Consider the following 24,835-nt stretch of genomic DNA (forward strand, 5'->3'; position numbering starts at 1 on the left):
AAGAGTGAAAGAGGGTCAGTGTTCCCTTCGTTAGGGAGGGCCCGTGTTTCCTCCTGCAACCTGGGTTTAAGAGGCCTATTTAGGCCATTATTATGCAATACATCAGGAGGGAGTTTACTGGCCTGGTTAAGTGGACAGATGTTCTGCAAGAGGCCCTTAGGTGAGAGTCCTGATTTAGGGCCATGAGGGGCTGGACCTACAGTACCTCTGTCCATCTGCCCTGTTTCCTGCAGGAGAGATATAACCCGATAGATAGATGATAGATAGATAGATAGATAGATAGATAGATAGATAGATAGATAGATAGATAGATAAATAGAGATAAAGATAGATATATACCGATATAACTCTTCCCAAGGAAGAGTCCTTGGAAACTGAAGAAAAGAGAAGGTCCATTACCTAGAAAATCCCCCCGCCCCGACTCCCAGGTGGTGTCCCATGCAGGATATGTCAGAGGTTCCTGATGTCAAAGTGACCCAAGGCGTCCCCCGAACAAAATCGTTATGACCACCGCCACCATAAAGACCCTGGAGGAGGGATGCTAGCATCCCCACTGCTTCCCCGTTGCAATCCAGGCTACAGATGGGTGCCGACCTATGGACCAAGATACCGTGCCTTGTCTTGCCTTGCCAGGAAGACCATGCCATCAAGACTATGCCGTGCTGTGAAGAATCTGCCATTTTTAACCCATGGAGAACACTAGAAAAGTTTTACAGGGGGAAATCAAACAATGTTGTAATTTAAGGAGTTAGTAGAGGACATTGATGAAAAACAGTAATGGTGGAAATCCATCATGATCTAAGCGACATTCCAACACATGTAGTCCTTACAGCCAACTTCCCTAGGAAACGGTCCCCAGGTGGGTTTTAATTCAATCGGGTACTAGTTTTGGCCGGCTCCCAGTGGAGGTCCCACGGCCAGAAGTGGCTAGACCAGGGATGTGAAGGGGATCACATGAGATCAATCAGGAGGAAACCTCACATGGGAGTCTTAAGATTGGCAGTCGTCCTGGTGACGTAGGTGGCTGTCCCATGCCCAAGACAGACAACTTTGTATAAGGACAGGAATAAAGAGAGGGCATCAAGTTTCTGGATCTTATTACCATCCCAGCCAGGTACTAACTTCCAGCAAAAAGGCAGGCTTTCTCCTCCCCGTAGAGTAGCCACGGGCTAGAGGATTGCAGTCTGAGCAATTGGCATGAAAGTATTCCAGTAAGACCAGACCATACTCCTTGAAGAGCCCCGGAAATGAGAGTAAAGGAAGAGGAGAGAAAGTACTCACCAAGTGGGCACCAAAGCTCAGAGTCCAGATGAGAAGACTGAGTCCTTTTGTGGACACCAAATGATGTAGGAAATGATATTAGGATTCAGAAATGACAGTCAAGATGGACTCTGAAAAACAAACTGAGGGTTCTAGAGGGGAAGGGGGTGGGATGATGGGTTAGCCTGGTGGTGGGTATTGAGGAGGGCACATTCTGCATGGAGCACTGGGTGTTATGCACAAACAATGAATCATGGAACACTTCATCTAGAACTAATGATGTAATGTATGGGGATAAAAAAAAAAATTAAATAAAAAATAAAAAAATAAAAAAAAAGAAATGACAGTCAAGAAAGAATGCTTGAGATGTCTTTGGTGCAAAAAGGTGATTTTATTAAAGCATGGGGACAGGACCCATGGGCAGAAAGAACCACACGGGGGTCATGAGGGGTGGCCCGTTATATACTTTCAAGTTGGGAGGGGGTTAGAGACAGTGTGAGTCTGTAAGAAATTTGGAAGCAAGGTTTCCAGGACCTTGAGGGGCTAGCTATTGTTGGGAAAAGGTCATTAATTACCGTCTAATAAAACCTTAGTCATGAGACCCTTCAGATGTATATCAGGGGCCATATGCTGGGGTGGGGGGTGATTGTTAACATATATCTTGGGGGGGGTGGAGATAAAGGAAGTTTCCAAAGGGATTTTTACAGGATCCTGGAGTACAGGTGTGGAATCGAAGAGAGAGACACGAGGTGAAAACATTGATTTGAGGAATACTATGGACCAGTGATAGATGCTCCTAATAGACCTTGAAATTATTCTTAAGGAAAATGTATGTTTAAAATTAGTGGCAGAGGAATTCAGCCACATAGAGAAGATACAAAGAAGGAGGAGAAGGAGGAGGAGAAGATGATCTGAGGAAGCTGAGGCGGGAGAGCATTTCCAGGAGGGAATGGCCAACCCTCAAAAGCAGTAGAGAAGTCCGAAAAGCAAACCAGGAGTCCATCCATGACCTTGGGAAGACACGCACCACCTGAAAACACGGAGCGAATCTTCGCAGACACGGCTTCCTACCGTGCCCTTCCTTATGGCACATTCCCAGCCCAGGCATTCCTCAGAGATGCCAGACAGTCATGCTTCACTCTGCAGGCAAAATTAGATCCACTCTAACAAAGCTCATAATCTTCAAGCAATTCAGTGCCTGTCAAAACAAAACTCAACACACTTGAAAGAAAGAAGTCAAAATCCCGTCACTCAAGAATGTGGCATTCACAATTTCCAGCATTCAGCTGAAACTTATTAGTCATATGAGAAAGCCGGGCACAGTGAGCCATAACCAGAAAAGAAAAATTAGTTAATGGGGATCCTAGAAAACCGTGGATGCCAGAGACGAGGAGGAAGCTATCATGAGTATGTTCAATTATTTAAAGTGAAGCATGAACATAATAAAAGGAGAAATTGAAGGAGAAAAAAAAAGTCAATGCAACTTCTAGAGACAAAAAACACCATGTCTACAGTAAAAAAGTATCATGGGATGGAGTGAACAGCAGGTCGGTAGCTGCAGAAGAACAGAGGGGAGAAAAGGCTGAACCACTTCAAAGCACTCACTGAGCTGCGGACGGTACGCAGTGGCCCAGCACAGTTATATCTCGAGTCCCAGAAGGAGGGAGGAAAGAAATATTTGAAATAATGGCCAATTCTTTTCTTCCAAATTTAACAAAAGTTGTCTTTCCACATATACAAGAATCTCAGTCAGCCACAAAAAGATAAACACACACACCCACAGCAGAGCAAAGCACATCATAATAAAATTGCTGCAATCCAGAGATAAAGAAGATTTTTAAAGCGACCAGAGGAAAAAATTAAACATCCAGGTGACCAAAGTTGAAGATGAACGCTTGCTTCTTAGCAGAAACATTGCAAACCAGAAGAAAGTGGAACAGTATCTTGCAAGTGTTACAAGAAGAAAACAAGCACCAAGCAGGAGCTCCCCTGGCCAGCGATGTTCCTGAAGATTCTGTCTGCATTTTTCAGCTGGTACACTTCTCCCACAAATGGATACATTTGCATTCCTTGCCTGCCAGGCTCTTCTGTGCATTTGAAGTTAAAATAAAGACACTTTTCAGACAAATAACAGCTGAGAGGAGTTACAGTTGCCGGGCGCTCCTTGCAACAGTATACCAGACAGAAGTCCTGACTAGTCTCATCAGGCAAAGACTGAAACACATACAAAAATAAAACTTCGCAGGATTTTTAAAAAATACTGTACTGCATACCAGGAAAACATGAAATACATAAGAATAAATTAACAATATGTGCAAGACTTCCATGCTACAAATTATAAAACATAACAGAGAAAAATGAAAGAGGACTTACATAAATGGAAATGCATATCAAGCTCATGTGTTGGAAGATTCAATTAAGGTAAACTTTGCCCCCAAATAAGTGTGTTTATTCAACACATTTCCAGTAAAAACCCCAGCAGCATAATGGCTAACTTGGTAAGGTAATCTCACACTTGATGGAAATGCGAATGTTTCAGAATAGCAGAACAACAATGGTGGGAAGGAACAAATTAGGAGAATTTACACCATCTAATTAAGTCTGACAATGAAGGATGGACAAACAGATCAATGGAATGAAATAAAGGACCTCAAAACAGATCAAAACATCTCCAGTCAAAAGATTGTGACAATGTTGCCCAAGGTATGCATTGGGGGAAATGATAGACTTTTAAAGAAAAGTGTCAAAACTAGCAGATAATCCCACAGTGGAAAATAGACATAGCTCCGTCTTAGCCCCCGACACACACACAGAGAACTGGAATGTGTCATGGACTTCTATGTGAAAGCTAAGAGATAAAACCTCTAAAACATAAAATAAAATATAAAACCTCGAAAAGAAATAAGAAAAGAGTATCTTTGCAATTTCAGTGCTTTGCAGAGTTTTCCTACTCAGGTCATTAAAGCACTAACTAAAACCAAGAACAATTTTAAAATGTTTAAAAATTGAAATTTAGGCTTTATCAAAATCTCAAACGTTCTGCTCGTAAAAGGACACCGTTAAGATAATAAAAAGACCAGCTGTTGACTAGGGGAGAATATCTGCAAGACGTATATCTGGAAAAGATTTCTAAAGAATATATAAATAATTCATATATTACAAAGAAAATGACAAGAAACACATTAAAATTTGCAGAAACTTGAACAGACGCTTGACAGAGAAAGAAAACCAAATTATCAAGGAAGGCTAACAATGCTCAGCATCGTTAGTCATCAGGGAACCGCAGATTAGAGCCGCAGTGTGGGGGCGCCTGGCCAGCTCAGTCCGTGAGGCATGTGACTCTTAATCTCGGTGTCATGAGTTCGAGCCCCAGTGGGTGTGGAGATTACTAAAACAATAAGTAAACGTTAACATATTTTTTTAAAGATTTTATTTATTTATTTATTTATTTATTTGAGAACGAGAGAGCAGGGTGGGGAGGGGCAGAGGGAGAATCCCAAGCAAAAAAAGGAGACAATTAGATAAAACACCTTATATCTATAAAATGGCATAGCACTCAGCAGTAAAACCCAAAAGCTATGGATGCACACGGCAAGATGAACCCCACATTTGAGCAAAAGTAGCCAGACTCAAACTGTCTCTAGAACAGACAAAATCAACCGAAAACACTCAGGGCATTGGCTGTCTCTGATGGCGGGGGTGGTTGACTTCAAAGGGGCAGGACGGAACTTGCTGAGTGAGGGCAATATTTGGGGGTGACTGCAGAGATGTGTGTATATGATACATCAACATTCGGGAAGCTGTACACTTAAAATCTCTGCATTTTACTGCATGTGAATTGTACCTCAGTAAAAATACTCAGAAAAATTAAGTTAAATACTTGGTGCACGTGAAACAGGGCAATGTGGATTCAAACCCCATCGCAGTTAGCAGAGGGTCCTCGGGCAAATCCCCACATCTGCCTCCTTGTAGCGTGGAGGGAGGTGTTGGGTTAATTGGGGTAATGTAAGTTCTTGGAGAAGTGCCCACAGGGAGTGAGCTGTGTAGACGCTAATTACTCACATTGTTCCTACTGACGTGTCAACACCCAGTTACACAAAGTGTGAAAACAGCAGCTCCCCCCGCCCCCCCCCCCCACATATTACTCCATGGGGTTTATTACTCCTGGAATGGAGATCACCACAGGTACTTATGCAAGAAGCCCCCGACCTCAAACCACTTCTGGGGAACACCGGTTGCAAAGAAACCCTCCTTTGAAAAATAAAGCCTATTTAAAAAACAACAAACAAACAAACAAACAAACAAACAAACAAACAAAACAAAGAGACAGCACTAACGTTTATAGCAAAAATAGCCAAACAAACAAACAAAGAACCAATCTGGCGGGTTTACATTCTCCACAGACGCATTTTAAAAGTGTGGACAGAACAGTGGTGTAGAAGAGGAGAGCAGAAGGAGCAAACTCTGTAAACGTGACTGTAAGACATGTACTCCCAAATATGCAAAAGAAGTAAATTAACGCACGACGTAGTAGGAGAAGGAATTCGAATGATTTAGCCTCATTCCCGGAAATTATTAAAATTCACAAATGTGATTTGAAAATGTCACTGCGAGCCTGAGGTTTTGCATTGTGAGCACAGGGGCGTCTTTGGCGGGTCCAACGGGGGGGGGGGGCCTGGAGAGGTGGGGTGCCTGCTGGGGGCGGGGCAGCGCTCAGGATGCCAGGTTGGCTGGGACCGCAGGCTAAGGTGGAAGATCAAGGGCTCTGGGTGTGGGGGGGGGGGGGGGTCAGCGAGGGCCTGCGGCTTGGGGCTCAGTGGGGAGGTCTGGTGTGACAGCCAGGAAGAAGTGAGAGCCCAGCACAGGGAGGAGACAAGGAGGGGTCAGAAGGGGCAGGACAGGGAGGCCCTGAACCTGGGCAGCCAACCTAGGTCCACAGGGCCCCGAGGAGCCGGAAACCCCTCCTGGTATTTCTGGGCGCTTCCCTCTGCCAGCAACTTTCCCTCTCCCCTTTCCACCTCAACTGCCTTCTCCTTGCTCAGGCCACCTGGAGGCCTCACCCTGCACCCCCTTCCCTAGGACTAGCACCGGTCGTTTATTTATGGGTGCACTGGGTCCACATTCCTAGCTGGAGCATGGTATCCACTGAACTGGTGTGGGAGAGGGAAAGAGAGAACAGAAGAGGGACAGGTGTGCACACGGGGGCCCCAGAGGCAGCAGGACAGGCTACAAGGACTTCGGGGGCCCCTAGGCAGGTGCGCGGGCCGCACGGGGAATGTGCCCTCCAGCCCTGCCCTCCCAGCTGCGGGCTGAGAAGTTGGCGGATCCCTCTGGAGGAAACCACACACACTGCTTGCAAAGGCAGACAGGGCCAAGTTCAGGTTTCCAGGCACATTTTTTTTTAAAGACTGGTTGGAGAACAGGGAAACCGGGATCATAAGTGGCTACATTTCTCGTTGCTCTCTTTTCATGTGGCTACATTTTAGCCTGCTCTCTGGCATCCGGAAATACGGAAATATGAGGAATGGTAATAATTTCAGCTCTGAGTCTCTCAGCGGCTCCGCCTGCGTGTGCCCGTCCCTGGGGCCAGGCGTACCTGGTGGTGGAGACCACAGGGCGCACTGGAAGGTGCCCCACACACAGCCGCTTGCGGTTTGGAGGGGAAGCTGATCAGCTCTCTCTCCAAAGGCTCGTCGCAGAAAAGTATTTGCTCCAACAACTTGCAATGAAAGCTTGACCCACAATTAACCATCTGAATTAGAAACCTGAATCAATCCCCCTCCCCAACCCGGCAAGAGCACACAGAGGTCTAGAAGCTCTTGTCCCGGGATGCGCACGGGGACCCACATACTAAATGTGCTGCACGGAGGATGGTTGGTGTTCCACATGGTTCTTGATCACCTAAGGTATTTGCCGGAGTTTTATGTTGGTGCATAAGAGGGTGGCCGCAGAACTTGAGAGCCTGGCTGGGATCTTTGATGCCCTAAGAATGTATTATGGCTTTTCCTGCTTAGCATAACGAAGTGCAAGTATCTTGTCTGTGAAACGTGTAATATCGCGTCAGTTAGGGATCATGCCCGGCTGATGCAGGAAGCTATCCAGAGGGGTGGACTCACCCCTGGGTGAGTTGGGTTAAGCCCTGGTTAGATCATCAGATCTTTCCAAGGTCAGGAGTGATGGAGGCCATGCTACCTTGTCACCCATCCCCACTCGTACCCCACCCACATGCCCACCACATCCGGTCAGCGCTGAGCAGGGAGTATCTTCCATCGTGGACAGGTGCACAGGTAACACACTGGGGTTCCCTCGTGGCCCACCCAGTCTCTCCCACAGACTTCTGTGGGCTTTTAGTTCTCCTTTGTCTCTCCATATTTCTTCCCTAGTGAAGTTTACATGTTTAACCATTTTTGAAGTTTTATTAGTATTGAGCCCTTTATCATATATATGATTTATAAATACTTTCTCCACAAGTTCTTAATTTTAATGAAGTCTAATTTATGTATCTTTCCTCTAGCGGCCTGTTTTGTTTCTAAGAAATTCTTGCCTAACCCAGGCTCACAAGCGTGTTCACAAGCGTCTTCCTTGAAGCTGTGTGTTTTACAGCTAAGTTTATAATCAATTTTGAGTTAATTCTTGCATATTGTATGCAAAAAGTTTATTTTTTGGTGTATGGATACCCACTCGTTCTAGCATACTTGTTGGAAAGTTAATAAATTCTCCCTTCACTGCACTGCCCGTTCTCGTCTGTAGAAAATAAATCTACTGTATTCCTACGGGGTGGTCTATTTTGGGTTCATTGATGGATCTCTCCTGATGCCAATACCACACGCTCTTGATTACTCTAGGCTTAAAACAAGGTGTGAAGCTGGGGAGTGGAATCTCTCCAACAGTGGTCTTCTGCAAAGTTGTTTTTTTCTAGATTCTTTGCACAGTCACACGAAATTGAGAATCAGTTTTCCAGTTTCCACAGAAGACCACTGATATTTTGATTGACATTGCACTGAAGCCATGGGTGAATTTTCGGAGAATTCACAACAGCGGGTTTTCCCATAAGTAAACATGGCGCAACTGTCTATTTACTTGGACCTTGTTTAATTTCTCGAAGATTGATCTTAGTCACTGTTGGACACATCCACACTTGGCTGACTTCTGGCTGACAACACGGTCCACCCTGGTAAATGTGCCAAGGGCACTTGAAAAAGTTTACTAATAATGTTCTACAATTCTCCAAATCCTTACTGATTTTCTATTGGATTTTTTTTCCTATCAATTATTGGGTGAAAGCTGTTGAAATATAAATTGTGACTTTGTCTATTTCTCCTTGCAGTCCTCAAGCTTTCTGCTTTATCGATTTTGAAAGTCTGTTATTTGGTGCATAAAAATTTAAGATCATTATATTTTCTTGATTGAATGATACTGTATCAATATGAAATTTTCTTTATTCCTGATTTTACTACTTGCTATGAAGTTGACTTTGATACAGAGCCACTCCAGCTTTCCTCTGACAAGTTAGGTAAAGCCTACCTATCCTTTAACCCTTAGCCAATCTGTGTCTTTATACCTAAAGCACATTTTATGTAAGTAGCATATCGTTGAGTATTGCTTTTTTATCCAATCCTACAATCGCTGTCTTTGTTTGTAATTAAACTTTTTATTTTGGAATAATTATAGATTCACATACAGTTATGATAAAAACTAATGCACAGATCCCATGTATTGATCACCCAGTTTCCCCCAAACGTAACATCTTGCAAAACCACAGTAAAATATCCCAACCACAGTTCTGATGTGGATACAGTCAAGGTGCAGAACATTCCATCCCCACAGGGACCCTGCATGCTGCCAAGATCGTCATCACATCCACTGCCCTCCCACCCACTCCCTCCTTAATCCCTGACAGCCACTAGTCTGTTCTCCACTTTTATAATTTTTTCACTTCTAGAATCATATATAGATGGAATCATCCAATCTGTAACCTTTGGGGACTGGCCTTTTCCACTCAGCATGCTTATTCTCTGGAGACTGATCTAAGTTGGTGTGCATATCAATAGCTCTTTCCTTCATATGATCCAGCAGCACTCAGTGGAATGGATCTTTTATGGTTGGTTTAACCATTCGCAGATTGAAGGGCATCTGGTTTGTTTTCAGTTTGGGACTATTACTAACTAAAGCTGCTATAAATATTTATGTACAAGTTTTTGTATGAATGTGGGTTTTGATGTTGAATGTCTTTTCATGTGCTTACCTGCCATCCATATGTCCTCTCTGATGACACATCCCTCCATGGATTTTGCCTCTTGTCTAATTGGGCTACTTTTCTTCTTTTATTGATAACTTCGGAGAGTTCTTCTTATATTTAGATACTAGTCCTGCGCCGGCTATGTGCTTTGCAAATATTTACCATCTTGCAAATCTATAGTTTGTCCTTTTATCATCTCACTTGATTCTGTGGAGCAAAGACTTTTAATTTTGATGAAGCCCAATGTATCAGTTTTTCAAATTATGGATTCTGCTTTTCATGTCAGGTCCCGGATCTGTGCCTAGCCTCAATCCTTAAGCTATTCCACTGGGTTTTTTCCCTAAAAGTTTTATGTTTTATATTTTACATTGAAGTCCTTGAGCCATTTTGAGTTTACTTTTGCATAAGGCATGAGATTTAGGCTGAGGCTCCTTGTTCTCCAATGAAGCACCAGTGGCCCCAGCACCATTTACTGGGAAGACTGTCCTTCCTCCGTTGGATTGCTTTTGCACCTTGGTAAAAAAAAAAAAAAAAAAAAAAAAAAAAGATTTGGTATATCTGTAAGAATCTATTTCTGGGTTCTTTGCATTCTTCCATTGAACTGTGCATCTATCCCATCAGCCAATACCAAAGAAATGTGATTACTGTAAGTACATAATAAGTCTTGAATTCAGGTAGATTGAGTCTTTCTACTTTATTTAGTTATACAGGTTCCTTTGTGTTTACATACACATTTCAGAATATTCATATTATGCCTGGAAAATCTTCTGGGACTTTGAGAGACATACTTTAAACCTGTGCGTTAATTTGGAGAGAATTGACCGCAGAACTATACTGGGTCTTCCCATCTGTGAAGATTTACATGTATTTTTTGAGATATTTTAAATAGTATAATATTTCAGATTTTGTTATCCACATGTTCATTGCAAGTATATAGACACATAATTGATTTTGTATGATCATTTTCTACCACATGACATCACTGAACTTATTAGTTCTAGAAACATTGTAGATTCCTTGGGATATTCTACCTAGATAATCATGACATTTGCAAACAGTTTTTTTTCTTTCTTTCTGATATGTGTGTCTTTTATTTCTTTTATCATCTTATTATACTGACAAAAGCTTCCAGCACTTTGTTGAATAAGGATTTTGAGAGCAGACGTCCGCTTTGTTCTTGATCTGAGGAGTGTCTTAGTCAGCTCAGGCTGCCGTAAGGGAACACCACCCATAGACCGGGTGGTTTATAAACAACAGAAACTCACTTCTCACGGTTCTGGAGGCTGCAAGTCTGAGATCAGGGGGCCATCATGGCCAGGTTCTGCTGGGGCCCTGTTTCCAGCTTGCAGACAGCCATCTTCTTGTCATACTTTAGAAAGGCAGAGAGGCCATGAGAGGTCTCCAGGGCCTCTTTTATAAGGGAACTAAACCCACTTATAAGGACCACACCCTCACGTCACCTCGCGAAGGTCCCACCTCCTACTACCACCGCTTGGGCCATAGCTATTTCAACACGTAAACTTGGGGGACACAAACACGCGGTATACAACAGTTGGAACGCATTCAGTCTTTCCCCGTAAATATAATGTTAGTGGTGGTTTCCGTATCTAGTCTGCATCAAGTTGAGACGGTTTGCTTTTATTCCTAGCCTGCTGAGTCATTGTCATGTGGGTGTTGGATTTGCCAAATGTCTTTTCTGCACCACTTGATATGATCATGTGATTATTCTTTTTAGAAATTAAGGTGGTGAGTTGCAGTAATTGATACGTGAATACTGAACCAGGCTTTCACACCCAGAATAACCCCGCTTGGTCACAGTGTACAATTCCTTTCACATATTGCTGGATTCTAGCTGCTAGGATTCAGTTAAATAATATCGCTTGTGTATTCGTACAGGAAATCAGTCTGTCGTGTGTGTGTGTGTGTGTGTCTTTGTCTTTGATAACAGGGTAATATTAAGTTTCCTAATAAGAATTTAAAAGTTTTCCCTCCTCTTCTTCTTTCTGGAATAGATTGTGAAGAATAAGTATTAATTCTTTACTTAAACATTTGGTAGAACACTCCAATGAAACCCTCAGCCTTGGGGCTGAGGAGTAATAACAATTTGATTTTTTTGAACAGTTTCCAGGACTCTTGAAATGATCAATTCAATATTGGGTGAGTTGTGATTCTTGTGCTTCTGCAGGAACTGGTTCATTTCTACGAAGCTGTCGAATTTATAGGTGCAGAATTATTTGTAGCCTTCCCTTGTTATTCTCCGAGGCCTGTGAGGTCTGAGGAGATATCCCTTGACTGGTTCCCGGCCTGTGTAATTTGTGTCGTGTTCTCTTTGCTCTCTGTCAGTCTTACCAGATGTTTGTTAATTTCACTGAGGTTTTTAAAGAACCACCTCTTTTTTCCCCCGCACTTTTCTCTATTGCTTGTTGTCAGTTTCATTCATTTTAGGTATTTTCTTTATTATTGCCTCCTTTTGCTTGCTTTGGATTTATTCTTCTCTTCTCTTCAAGTTTCTAGAGGTGGGAACGGGTGTGATTGGTGTGGACATCTCTCTCTCCTCACCTGTTCATTCCAAGGTGTCAGGGCATCTGTCTTAGCTGCCCTGCGAATGTCCACACACCATGTTTCTGTTGTTACTCAACACGGTTCTCACTGGCTTCCTTTGAAACGTCCTCTTTGGACCACTTATGGGTTATTCAGAAGTGAATTTTTTTTTTAGGATTTTATTTATTTATTTGACAGAGAGACAGAGAGAGAGCACAAGTAGGCTGAGTGGCAGGCAGAGGGAGAAGGAGAGGCAGACTCCCCACAGAGCAGGGGGCCCAATGCGGGGCTCGATCCCAGGACCCCAGAATCATGACCCAAGCTGAAGGCAGATGCTTCACCAACTGAGCCACCCAGGTGTCCCTCAGAGGTGTACTTCTTAGTTTCCAAGTGTTTATGAAGGTTTCCCTGTTATATATTTTAGATTTCTACGTTCCTGTCACGGCGGTTGGAAAATGTTTTTGACATTGGTTTCCTGGCGTCATTTTGCTGGATTCTAGAAAAGGATGTGCATTCTCTCTGGGTTGCAGTGCACCCCACGAGCCATGGGGATCATCTGCATGGTCCTTCTATCACCTGTCGAGAGGGGACGAGTGAGGTCCCAGCTGTCCCGGTGGATCTGTTTCTCTCTCTCCTGGGTCCTGTACTTTCTTCTCTGCATATCTCAGCATTCTGTCCTTTGGGGATTGCACTCACACTGCTGTATCTCCTCGGTGGATGGGTCTTCTTATCATACAGAATGCCCCTTTTCGTCTCTGATGATTTTTTTGGCTCTAGTTCTGCTATAGGTAAGGGGTCACTTACTCTTACAGTTTTTAAGATATTTTTCTTGTGATCAGGTTTTAGAAATTTGACTTTTATGTATCTTGGTGTGGATTTCTTTGAGTTTATCCTGTCTGCACCTCCTTAAATCTCGAATCTATCGGTTTATGTCTTCTGCCGAAATTAGGGAATTTTCAGCTGTTCAAGTGCTACTCTGCCTCTCTTCCCGACTTCCTTTGTCCTGCTTCTCCAGTGAACGGGCAACACATCTCTTGTCTCAGACCCGCAGGTGCCTGAGACTCTTTTCATTCTCTCCCTTTGACAGTCTTTGTTGTTCATTCTGGGCAATTCCTGTTGCTATGGCATCCACTTCACAGATCCCCCCACTTCTCAGTAGATGTGTCTTCTCCCCCATGGATCTATGTTCCAACCACATATTTATATCAGCATATTTATTTTATACTTTAGGTCATAACCCAATACGACTTCATTTTGTTGCTCTCTAATCTTGACGTATTTTTAAAATTTTGTATATATTATGATGTTCTGACATCTTTTTAATAAAAGGCTTTCTGGCTGAGGAGAGACTGCGCCTCCGGCGTTAACCAGTTCCAGTTCTTAGAGATGAAGGAGGTCCCATGCAAGTAACCAGCCCAGAGCCCACCTCCCCTATCTGGACCACACACCCCGGACGCGATGCCCCTCTGCCTTCACCATCCCAGGGCCAGGTGCCCCAGAGCCCCATGCCTGCTAAAATCCTTCAGACTAGCCCGTCCTCAGCTGTTCACCCTACCCTGCCTTGCCTTCTCCCAGAAAACCCCAGTCAAGGGGAGTAGACTCTCCCCTCGCCCCTGCTTCTGCCACCTGCCACCCTGGTGCTCCTGCCGTGGCCCCAAGTGGTGCACTGTGCACCCCATCTCCGGGACCTGGGAGTTAAGAATCCTCGTTTTCCTGAGCCTCCCCCGTGTCTCCTCTCACAGCTGCACCTGACTGACCATCTCAGAGAAGAGCCCAGATCACACTCAGATCGTTATAGCCTTGACCACTGACTTCTAGATCATTCTACCCTGGTCTCATAACGTACTCTGCAGTTCTATTCTTCGAATCTTCGTCAGGTGTCTTTTAGGGCCCAGAATGTGGTCTGTCTGCTCAATGGGCCATGACCGCTTGAGCAGGGTGTGGTCTATTTTTCCCTTTGCTGCGTCTTCATGGAGAATACCTTCATCACGACGGACTGCCCTCCACATTCCCAACAGCTTTTCTTGCTCTGAGGTCTGCTTTGTCTGGCATTCACGTTGCTAACCCAGCTCCGCGTTGGGCTGTGTGAGCTCGGGAGACCCTTCCCCATCTCTTCACATTCAGCTGTCTGGGTCTTTCTATAAGGACAACACACGGTAGGGTCTTGCTTTTATCTTTGGTAACAATCTGCTTTTAAGTTGTAGTATTTAGATCATCACATTCAAAGTGGTGCCCGCGGCTATTGGTTTAATTTCTGCCACATTTGGACTGTTTCTACTGGTAGCGAAGTCCCCGAGTTTTGTTTGCGTGAGAATGTCTTTACTTCTCCATAACATTTGGAGGATCATCTCACCAGATATAGAATTCTAGGTTACTAGCTTTGTCAGTTTTTCCCAACATTGGATACCCCTCACTCTCCCCTCACTCTCTCCACAGCGGCACGGTTCGGACGAGAAGTTCCATGTGGTTCTCACGATTGTCCATGTACATGTGAGGTGCTCCCCCCTCGGACCGCTTTCAAGATTTTCCCTTTGCCTTGGATGTTCTACCGTTTGCTTATGACGTGCCCACACGTGGTTTTGTGCCGTTATTCTTGTTTGATGGACAGTGAGCTTCCCAGATCTGTGGTTTGGTGTTTGCAGCTAATTTTGGAAACTTTGTACTTCAGATGTCTTCTGTATCTCTCTCTCTTCTCCACATACCTTAGGCCCCTGACATTACCCAACCATTCTTAGACACGGTGTTCTGCTTCCTGTTTGCATTCCTGGAGCCTAAGCTTGGAAAACTCCTGCGGACACATCCTCCGGCCCACGCATCCTCTCCCCACCGCACCCGGCCTGCTAATCCCTCCAAGACGCTCTTCACGCTGCCGTGGTCCTGATTTCTCACCTCTCCTTCTGGTTCTTAAAGTTGCCGTCGCTCTGCTCACATTACTCACGTGTGTTTGCACGTTGTCTGTTTTTTCCCAGGGAGCCCTCCACGTAGTCATGGCCATTTCAGATTCCCCGTCCGATAATTCCAGCATCTCTGCCTGTCTGGGTTTCATTCCAGTGCTTCTTTTGTCCCTGCAGGTGATTTAACCTCCGTGCTCCCTAGCCTGCCTTGGAGTTTTGGGTTGGAAGAGGACATGATATGTGCAGTAACAGGAGCTGGAATACGTAGAGTTCCAGTGAGGTTTTGGGCTCTCTGGCTGGGGCTCAGGCTCGGTTTACCTTTCACAGCACCTCAGGTGTCAGAGCTCCCACTGTCCGTTGCTTTGGGGCCCCCTTGTGCAAGAGTCTGCACCTGGTAGCTGTTCCCAACTGCAATCCCAGGCTATGGTAGCAGAGCTCTAGACGTGGAGGTCAGGCCGGCGAGGGGAGGCACGGCAGACTGGCACATCCACTGTCCCTTACTGCGTCTGCGTCCCTGGGCTGTGAGCCTCCTGAGTCTCCCTCAGTTTTATCCTCCCTCCCCGAGACAGGGTGACAAGAGGGGCAGAGGGGCTGAGGGTAGGGAGGTTTACTGTACCGGGGTCTGAGAAAGCTCAGTAGAACCCCCTCCCTTGCGAAGCAGCCCCGGCAGAGATGGATCTGGGAGGGTGCAGAATGTTTACTTTCCCCTCCGCCTGCCAGAGACGGGGGGTCGGTGTTTCCCTTGGCTCGTCACAGTGAGAACCTGCTGAGGCTCCTGTGGGTACAATCGACAGAAGTGTGGGCCCCCTGCGTCTGCAGCCCCCAGGACCTCCTCACTTCCACCCTGGCTGTGATTTCTCAACAGCCCGGCCTGTTCCCGGGGTTTATGGCTCCGGGCCTTCTGCCCCAGGCGGCGACTCTGAGTCTCTGAATTCACCTTTTATCCCAATCTCGGGGTGATGTGTTGTCCTCTGCCCTCAATTCCCTGATGGACCCAAGAGAAGTTTGTACGATTGCGTGTGTGCGTGCGTAAATCTGTGCACTTTGGGCTACACGCCCAAGCGTCTTCTATGTTGGAGCTGAAAAGTGAACGTTTTGGAACTCCATCCTCGTAGACTTGGTAGCTGGAACTCGCTCTGTGGGTTATTTTATTATTTCTGCAGCCGCTGTGGGGTTTGTAGGACACATCGCCAGCTCTCCACCCTCCAAATCAATGAGAGTTAGAAAGAAACGCACAGCAGTGCTCATGCCAGCCTTCGGGCCACTATCGTCTATTTTACATCTTTGCTCATGACACCCCGCGCAGTAGGCTCTTCCGACTCGTGAGCGGCCGGTCATCTTCCAGGGAGAACACAAGGACAAGGACAACGCCGTCGCGCTCACTCAGACCTGATCGCTGAGTCCTGTCACTTCCCAGATCCCGGTCTCCGGGTGCGCATCTGCCCGCCGCGGGCTTCTGCCTTCCTGCGTCAGAAACCATATTGATCTCTCCTTGGTTTTGCAGGACATTTTCACGGGGAAAAAGCTTTCTGTGTGAATAGATGTCTTTCTCCTTTCAGCGCCTGAAGGATGTTTACGGACACCTACGGCACATGATTTTGGTAAGAAATTATCACAGCTGAAGACCAGTGCTCTCTGGCTGAGCGCCTCTGAATCTAAAATATATGTATATTTTTCCTGTTTATCGTCTCCTCATCGAGTGTTCTTAAGCAATTTGGTGCAGCTTTGTCCATATTCCCTGTGCTCAGGATCCTCTGAGCATCCTGGGTCTGTGTGTTTACAGTTTTACTCATATTTGGAAAAATCGTGGTTATTTCCTCAGATATTCTCCTTGCTGCCCCGCCCCCCCCCCTTCGGCTACTTCAATCACATGCATATTTGGCTGCATGAAGCTGTTCCGCGCTCACTGATGCTCTGTTCACCTAATCTTTCTTCGACTTCTTCATCTTCTAGATTTTTAAATAGTTTCGTTTTAGTTTCTTAGGGCAGCTGTAACAAGTGACCACAAATCGAGTGGCCTGGAATCAGAGATGCTTGTCTCTCATTTCCCGAGGTCAGTGTTGACTGGGCCAGGCTCCGTCCGGCGGCTCCGCGGAAGGTCGGCCGTTCCAGAGCAGGTGGTGGAACAGGTGTGGGGCCCCTTCACCTGGCTCCCGAACCTCAGGTACCACTGCTCACAGTTGCCTGATGTCCAGTGTCCGCAGTGCCAGTGGATTTTTGCACTTTATCCAGTTTTTTAGTTCTTCCAGATGGAAAGGCTAATCTAATCGGTCAGAAGCAGAAGCCCATCAAAGGATCTCAAGCAGGAGCAGGGACCTAATGTGTTATTTCTATTTTGGAAAAATCACCTTCCCTGGAAGCATGAAGCGGGGGTCGGATGGTGAATTTCCAGAAGCAAAGAGAGAAATCATCACTGCAGGTTCTGGGCAGCAACGTGGGAGTCAGACCAGAATCTGGGCGTGGATGGCGGAGAGGCCTGGCTGGAGCAAGAGCCCGTGGGGGAGCGAGCAGGAAAAGCGGCATCCGAGGCCATCCGCACGCACAGCAAAGCTGGGTTTACTCCCTCACTGAGGCTCCTGGAGGCACGGGCTCTCAGTGTCCACCAGACAGCCCCCGGAGACGTTTGCAAGTAAGATCTGGTCTGAAGATGCAGGCGTGGGAAACCATGAGTAGTTAAGGGGCCAAGGATGGGGACAGGGGATCCTTCAGCATGCAGAGTGTAGACAGTGGGCAAAGCAGGGTTTGGGGACCGAGCCAACACTCTGGGGCGGCCGAGGCCCAGATGCTACTGCCAAGCTCCAGCAAGGTGACCCTGAGCAGCAACTACGTACCGCCACGAAAACAGGAAAAATACTCCAGATAATACCCCAAATAGATTTAATAATGGTGATTAAATCACATCTGAAAGCATTGTTGATGTCTACGAACTTCGGTCATTTTTATTTATTTTTTTTAAAGATTTTATTTATTTATTTGAGAGAGAATGAGAGAGAGCACATGAGAGGGGGGAGGGTCAGAGGGAGAAGCAGACTCTCCGCCGAGCAGGGAGCCCGATGCGGGACTCGATCCCGGGACTCCAGGATCATGACCTGAGCTGAAGGCAGTGGCTTAACCAACTGAGCCACCCAGGCGCCCTCGGTCATTTTTAGAAAGAACACTATTTCCAGTAAGAATGAGGGAGTTGTGTGTTATCCACAGCGGCAGGGACGGTGTCCTGGGCCACGGGACACGCGTGGGTGGTCTGCACACTAGCAGGAGGCCTGGGAGGACAGGGGTAACAGCGAGTGCCCTCCTCCGGGAGCAGGGTCCCCACAACAATTTTACGAGGTAATGACTATTCCTACTTCTTAGATTCAGACACTGAGAATCAGGCCAACCCAGGCCAACGAGCCCCAGGCTTGTGGCTTTCCCGCTGAGCCCCCTGCCACGGGTGGACGGTGGTACCCAGCCCCACACGGGCAACCGAAGGGGAAGACTGGAATTTTTCTCTCTTTTATGAAAGACGACAGCGAAGCTTAAATCAGGTGAGCTGCCTCCGTGGGAGGCAGGTGTCCCCAAGCCACACCCTCACTATCGCTGTATTTTGTCAACCAACCCAGATGGCCAATGTTTCAGCACCTAGTTCCAAGAAAACTGAGGATTCTGGGGAAAAAAAAAAACAAAAAAACCCATACCTACGATCTCAGATCCCCATGCGGGAAAACGAGGGTTAATGTCGACGAAGATGAGGTGTTTCCTTGGAACAGCCTGGAAAGAACGTTCGTGGTGATCTGAACAGCCCGGCACACCCTGCTCGGGACAAGATAGCTGAGCCGATAAAACCAGATTCCTAACACGAATTTGCTCTGTCCCAAAGAATGTATATGCGTGTTCTCCACCCTTCTACTCTAATAAAAATTAGAGCAAAAGCAGGACCTCCTCTGCAAAAGGAAAAACAATCATAGTTACATGTTGATTGCGAGCGTTGGTGGAAGCGGAGGGACACTGTCCTAAGCAGGAAAGTGCAGGCTTCACCGTGTCGTCCTCCAAAACCCCAAGCATGTCAACTGCCCCAACACGACGGTTTCACCGTCGCAAGATTTCCGTGGAGGTGGGATTCGAGGTGGCGACACAGACCACGGGAGCACACATCACCCCTCGGTGTGGCTCGGCTGTTCGGACAATCTCCATTCTCCACGAGTCTGAGCAGTGGCGTAACTTAATTTTAGGGGTTAGCGTAGAGTGCGGGGAGGTGTTTCGAAGCCAGCAACACAATCGACAACAAACATGGTGAGCTACGTGAGCACCTCCCTTTCAGCCAGACGCGCAATCCAAAATCCAGCCCGGGCAGCGCCTTTCAGGTGATGTCAAATCTGAAACATTTTTTAAAATAGTACTTAAAATAGTTCTAAAATTATTATGTATATATGATTACATATATATTATTAATATTATTTTAAAGCTATTTTAAAATTATTAAATATTTAAGTACTTTTAAAATAATATATTTTAAAATCATAAATATTTTTTACATTTTTTAAAATGTGCTATGTTCCAGGAGCAGGTGTCCAACTCTGACGACGATGCAGACACGCCAAAGCCCGGGCAGGTGGAGAGGCCGTCTCCTCAGAGAGAGAGCCCTGCCCCTCACCCCCTCGCCACGGGATAAGCAGAATTCCACATGGCGCCTGGCCACCGCGTGGCCAGGGGTGAGGAGTCACCTGAGACACGGGACTGAGTCCTGAACAAGTGAGGGGAGTTGATCTCTTTCTAATTTGACCCTGGGGGTGTCCAGCAGGCTCGTTGTACTGACTTAACGCTGCCAGCCATCTTGCCATATTCCCAACACTGTTCTCCAAACGCCCTAGGATTTCACTGGGTCCTTTCTCCCCAACTGGTGACACCTTCTGGTCACTGAAAACGTTCAGCCATCAGAAGAGGATCCCTTTGGGATCTCCTGCCTCACACCTGAGCCCAGGTGCTCTGCCCCTGCCCCTGATCACCGTGCTCCCCTCCACCTGGCGCCACACCCACCTGCCCGTGATCACCGTGCTCCCCTCCACCTGGCACCACACCCACCTGGCAGTTAGACATCTGTGAGTGATTCTCTCTAAGCCTTTGTCATCAGCACATAAACATGCTCTCTCACCTGTACACACCAGGACACGTGTGTGCATATGGGATCCAGTGCTCCATGCCAGCCTTCTCCCCATTTCTCTCCTTGCCTTTGAGAAACCTCTCCTAATGTCCTCCTCCCATTCTCTAGTGACATTCCAGTTGTCCCCAAAGGGCCGGCCTGAATGACCGATGGGTTGCTGCCTCCAGCGACCAGCTCTATCTTCCTCCCAGGTGCCGCATGTGACGCAGGAAATCCATCCCTGCTCCTGAAAAACTCTCTGAATTGGCTGCTATGAGGGATGCTAATCTTACCTACCTCAGGTAAAAAGCACCCAGTTCGTGTACAGCGCTATGTTAAATAGTTTGAATGGTATTTTTATGACATAAAACATATTTTCTGCAGCCAGCCTGTAGACTTTCTACGAATGCTGCCGGCTAGTCCTCGTCTGCTTTGCAGGGAAGAAAACATCTGAAAGATCACATTAACTTCTGAATTGAGAATTACTTTTGCAGGGCGCCTGGGTGGCTCAGTTGGTTGAGAATCACTTTTGCAAATTAAAATGGCCATAAAACTCCCTGGTTGCTTTCAGGAGAAATTCTTAGATCCTGCTGGAGTTTTTATCAGCAGCTTGGGGAAAGCTTCTCCCACTGATGAACATTTTATAATGACAGTAACAGAGGAAGGTAAGATTGAAGTTTGAGGAGACTCCGTGAGTCACACTGCTCCATTACTGTTCACCCCCAACCTGTGTCCTTGCGGTAAAGTAAGGACAGACCCAGAACATCACATAGTTAATACGCGCCCAGGATGGGACCAGAGACTCAACTTGGTTCCTCGTTCTGATTCCGCCCCGTCCTCCAGGACATCTCCCAGCTCCAAGGCAGGGGATGAGACTCCTGTCATTCTGCGCAGCCTAGCCTGTGTCTGCACACTGATAACATCGATTGCTTTCAGCCTGGGGTGGGTTGTGCTGATAAATTGATCTGTCAGCTTGACCAGGCCACCGTGTCGAGGTTTGCTCAAACACAAGTCTGGATATTGCTAGGAAGACATTCTTCAGACATGATTAATACGTCAATCAGTAGACTTTCTGGAAAACAGAGCGAGATGATCCTCAGTCATGTGGGCGGACTGCATCCAATCAGTTGAAGGACTTAAGGGCAAGACTGCGGTTTCCAAAAGAAGGAGGAATTCTGCCTCAGGACTGTGGCACAGAAACCTGCCTGAGCCCCTGGCCCTCAGTCCTGCTGATTTCAGGCTGGGACTGCACACAGCACCAGCTCCCTACATCTCTCTCCGGCCAGCCAGCTCCACAGACTTCAGACTTCCTGCCCCCACGACCAGGTGGACCAATTCCTTAAAATAAATATCGTCAGGGACGCCTGTGTGGCTCAGTCGGTTGAGTGACCGACTCTTGATCTCAGCTCAGGTGTTGATATCAGAGTTGTGAGTTCAAGCCCCTAGTTGGGCTTGGTGCTGGGCATGGAGCCTGCTTAAATACATACATACAGGCTAAAATTAGCAAGTCAGGAAACGACAGATGTTGGTGGGGATGCGGAGAAAGGGGAACCCTCCTAAGCTGTTGGTGGGAATGCAAGCTGGTGCAGCCACTCTGGAAAACAGGATGGAGGTTCCTCAAAAAGTTGAAAGTAGAGCTACCATATGATCCAGCAATTGCACTACTGGGTATTTACCCCAAAGATACAAAAGTAGGGATCCGAAGGGGTACGTGCACCCCGATGTTTATAGCAGCAATGTCCACAATAGCCAAACTGTGGAAAGAGCCAAGATGTCCATCGACAGATGAATGGATAAAGAAGAGGTGGTATATATATATACAATGGAATATTATGCAGCCATCAAAAGGAATGAGATCTTGCCATTTGCAATGACGTGGATGGAACTGGAGGGTATTATGTTGAGCGAAATAAGTCAAACAGAGAAAGACATGTATCATATGACCTCACTGATATGAGGAATTCTTAATCTCAGGAAACAAACTGAGGGTGGCTGGAGTGGGGGGTGGGGTGGGAGGGATGGGGTGACTGGGTGATAGACACTGGGGAGGGTGTGTGCTCTGGTAAGCGCTGTGAATTGTGCAAGACTATTGAATCTCAGATCTGTACCTCTGAAACAAATAATGCAATATATGTTAAGAAAAAAAAAAGAAGAAGATAGCAGGAGGGGAAGAATGAAGTGGGGGAAATCGGAGGGGTAAACGAACCATGAGAGACGATGGACTCTGAAAAACAAACTGAGGGTTCTAGAGGGAAGGGGGGTGGAAGGATGGGTTGGCCTGGTGGTGGGTATTAAAGAGGGCACGTTCTGCATGGAGCACTGGGTGTTATGCACAAACATGAATCATGGAACACTACATCTAAAACTAATGATGTAATGTATGGGGGTTAACATAACAATAAAAATTTTTTAAAAATACATACATACATACATACATATCTCTGTCTCACTCTTTCCCTGTTTCCCTCTTTAGCACGGTTTCTCTCTCTTTGCATGGAGACACCTGTGTGTGAGTGTATATTACGAATGTGCGTCCTTGGGTGGGAGTCCTAGGCACACAGATATCCGATGGGCTCTCACTTGCTGGAGAGCCCTGACCAATGCAGCTGGCATTGTGTGTATAAAGATGTGCTGAATACATACATATCTGTGCCTCCTCAGCGTTGTGGGAGGGCAGGTTCCCTGGGACCTTCAGGACGCAGTGTTACTGGAGAACGCTCCTGGGGATCCCCAGCGAGAGGGCTTGCACACAACGAAGGCAGGGTTGGAACTATGCTGTGGTCTCAGCGGCCTCCAGAGCTGCGTGCTATGAGGCCGGGGCCAGGCCTGTGCACCCCTGACTGTCCGCTCCCGTCTCGGGGTGGGGGAGCCCAGGAAAGAGGGAGGAGCTCCAGGCTGGGTTGGCAGCTCCGCATCCTCCCGACCACAGGGAGCCTGCGTGGGGGCAGCGTGGTTGTCCCCCAGCAACCTCCGGAACATGTTCGGGTTCCAGTGCCCCCGAGAACAGAAATGTGAGCTGACTTATTTAGCCATTTCTTAGAAACTTCAAAAATCCTTTTTCCAAATAACTCTGGATGCTCAGATAGAAAACAGTGTGGGGAGTTGGTATGCCTTCACCCAGCTTCCCCGAATGTCAAGGTCTTCCATCATCCCCCGAGGACAGTGCAACACTGTTACCTGAACACCCGCTTTCCTCAGCTTCCTCAGATGTCCCACAGAAGCTCATCATCGGTTTAGGACACTGATGAGGATACCCGAGGATACCCCCCTACGTGTTGTCCTGACCTGTCAGTCTGGAAGGAGGAAGCGCAGCAGTTAAGATGATTTCTTCAGGAGATGGCCACGGGAGAACACACATCAGTGAGGACAGCCATGCAAGGGGGGAGGGGGCAGGGGTCTCCTAGAGGCCGGTGGAGGGGCTCGGAGCCGCCACGGAACGGGGGTGAGCCCATGGCCGGGGACCAGGCTGACGGGCTCCTGGGAAGGGGCTCAGGTGAGGTCAGCAGCCCCGCCTCGTGTGCGACCCTCCGTCTCTCCTCGTTCTCCGGACCTGTGGGCACTGTCCCGTGTCCTCGCAGGGTCAGAACAGCGCGCGGGTTCGCGACGGACACGCTGGGGTGACGTGCCCTCCCCTCCCTTGGGGGCCTGTGATGTCGACGCCATTCAATGCGGCCATGTCACAGGCCCCGGGCACTGTCCCCACACCAGCTGTCCGGCAGGCACCACGTGGGCTCCGAGCGCTCAGATTTGAGGGAAAGCCCTGCTGCCTGGAGGAGGCCCCCAGCCCACAGGGTAGACAAGCGGGCTCGGGCTCTGGGGCGGGTTCCCTGTGGGGACCCCTGCCAGCCCATCACTCCCCACGTCCCCCAACCAGGAACTGTGGGGGATGTCCTGGCTCCTCCCGTCCGCCCCCTGTAAGCACCTGCCGCATCACGGCCCTCCGTGTGTGTTCACCGCTCCTCCCGATCTCAAGCCTCAGCCCGACGCCGCTCCCAAGGTCCTGGCTTCCCGGTCTCAGCCCAGCAACCAGAAGGCTCCCGTGAAGCAGCCTCTGACCATCACACCCGCCCGGCCCCGACATCCTCCCAAATGCCCACTCAGGAAAACTCCACCTACTCGACCCCCCGGCCGCCCGCGCCTCACCTGGCGCCCTGGCCATCCGCTCCTCGCCTCCTGCCTCCCGCCTCCCGCCTCCATGGCTCATCCTGCTGATGGGAATGCCGTCCCCGCCCTCCTCTGTACCTACTCCTGCTCGGCTGGGAACAGTTTCCCTTGCGCAACCTCGTCCAGGCGCCTATATTCCCCCGCTCGGTCTCCCGCTGGGCTGTCTGGGTCCTTTCGGGAGTGTGGCCTCCAGTGGCCCGCACATCTGCCGCTCATCAGCTCTGTGACCGCCTGGCAATGTCACCAACCCTCTGAGCCTCTGTGTCTTCATCCAAACATGTCAGGATAATTGTAGCAAGGGCTTTGGATGGTGGAGGAATAATTCCCACACGGGGCTCGCAGAGAGCCCGGCACAGAGCCCGTCGCCACGAGTGTGCCTGCTGGTGTGGCCGCCCGCCCGCCCGGGCCGTGAAACCCTCGCGGGCAGCACCCGGGCCAGACTCATCCCTGCAGCCCCTCCAAATAGCACAGTTCGGCTGCATGGTTCTTTCCAGTAGATATTCAGTGGAGGAGGGAAGGAAAAGCAAAAGCTAACTCTTTCCAATGCTGTCAAACCACAGCTTATAACAGGCTCAGTCGATACACTGTATCCACAAAATCCGCCTCCTGCAAAAATGTGAT

This window comes from Mirounga angustirostris, unplaced genomic scaffold (genome assembly GCF_029215605.1).
Source record: "Mirounga angustirostris isolate CCGP_5_RB_7025 unplaced genomic scaffold, mMirAng1.0.hap1 SCAF_12, whole genome shotgun sequence".
Lineage (NCBI taxonomy): Eukaryota > Metazoa > Chordata > Mammalia > Carnivora > Phocidae > Mirounga > Mirounga angustirostris.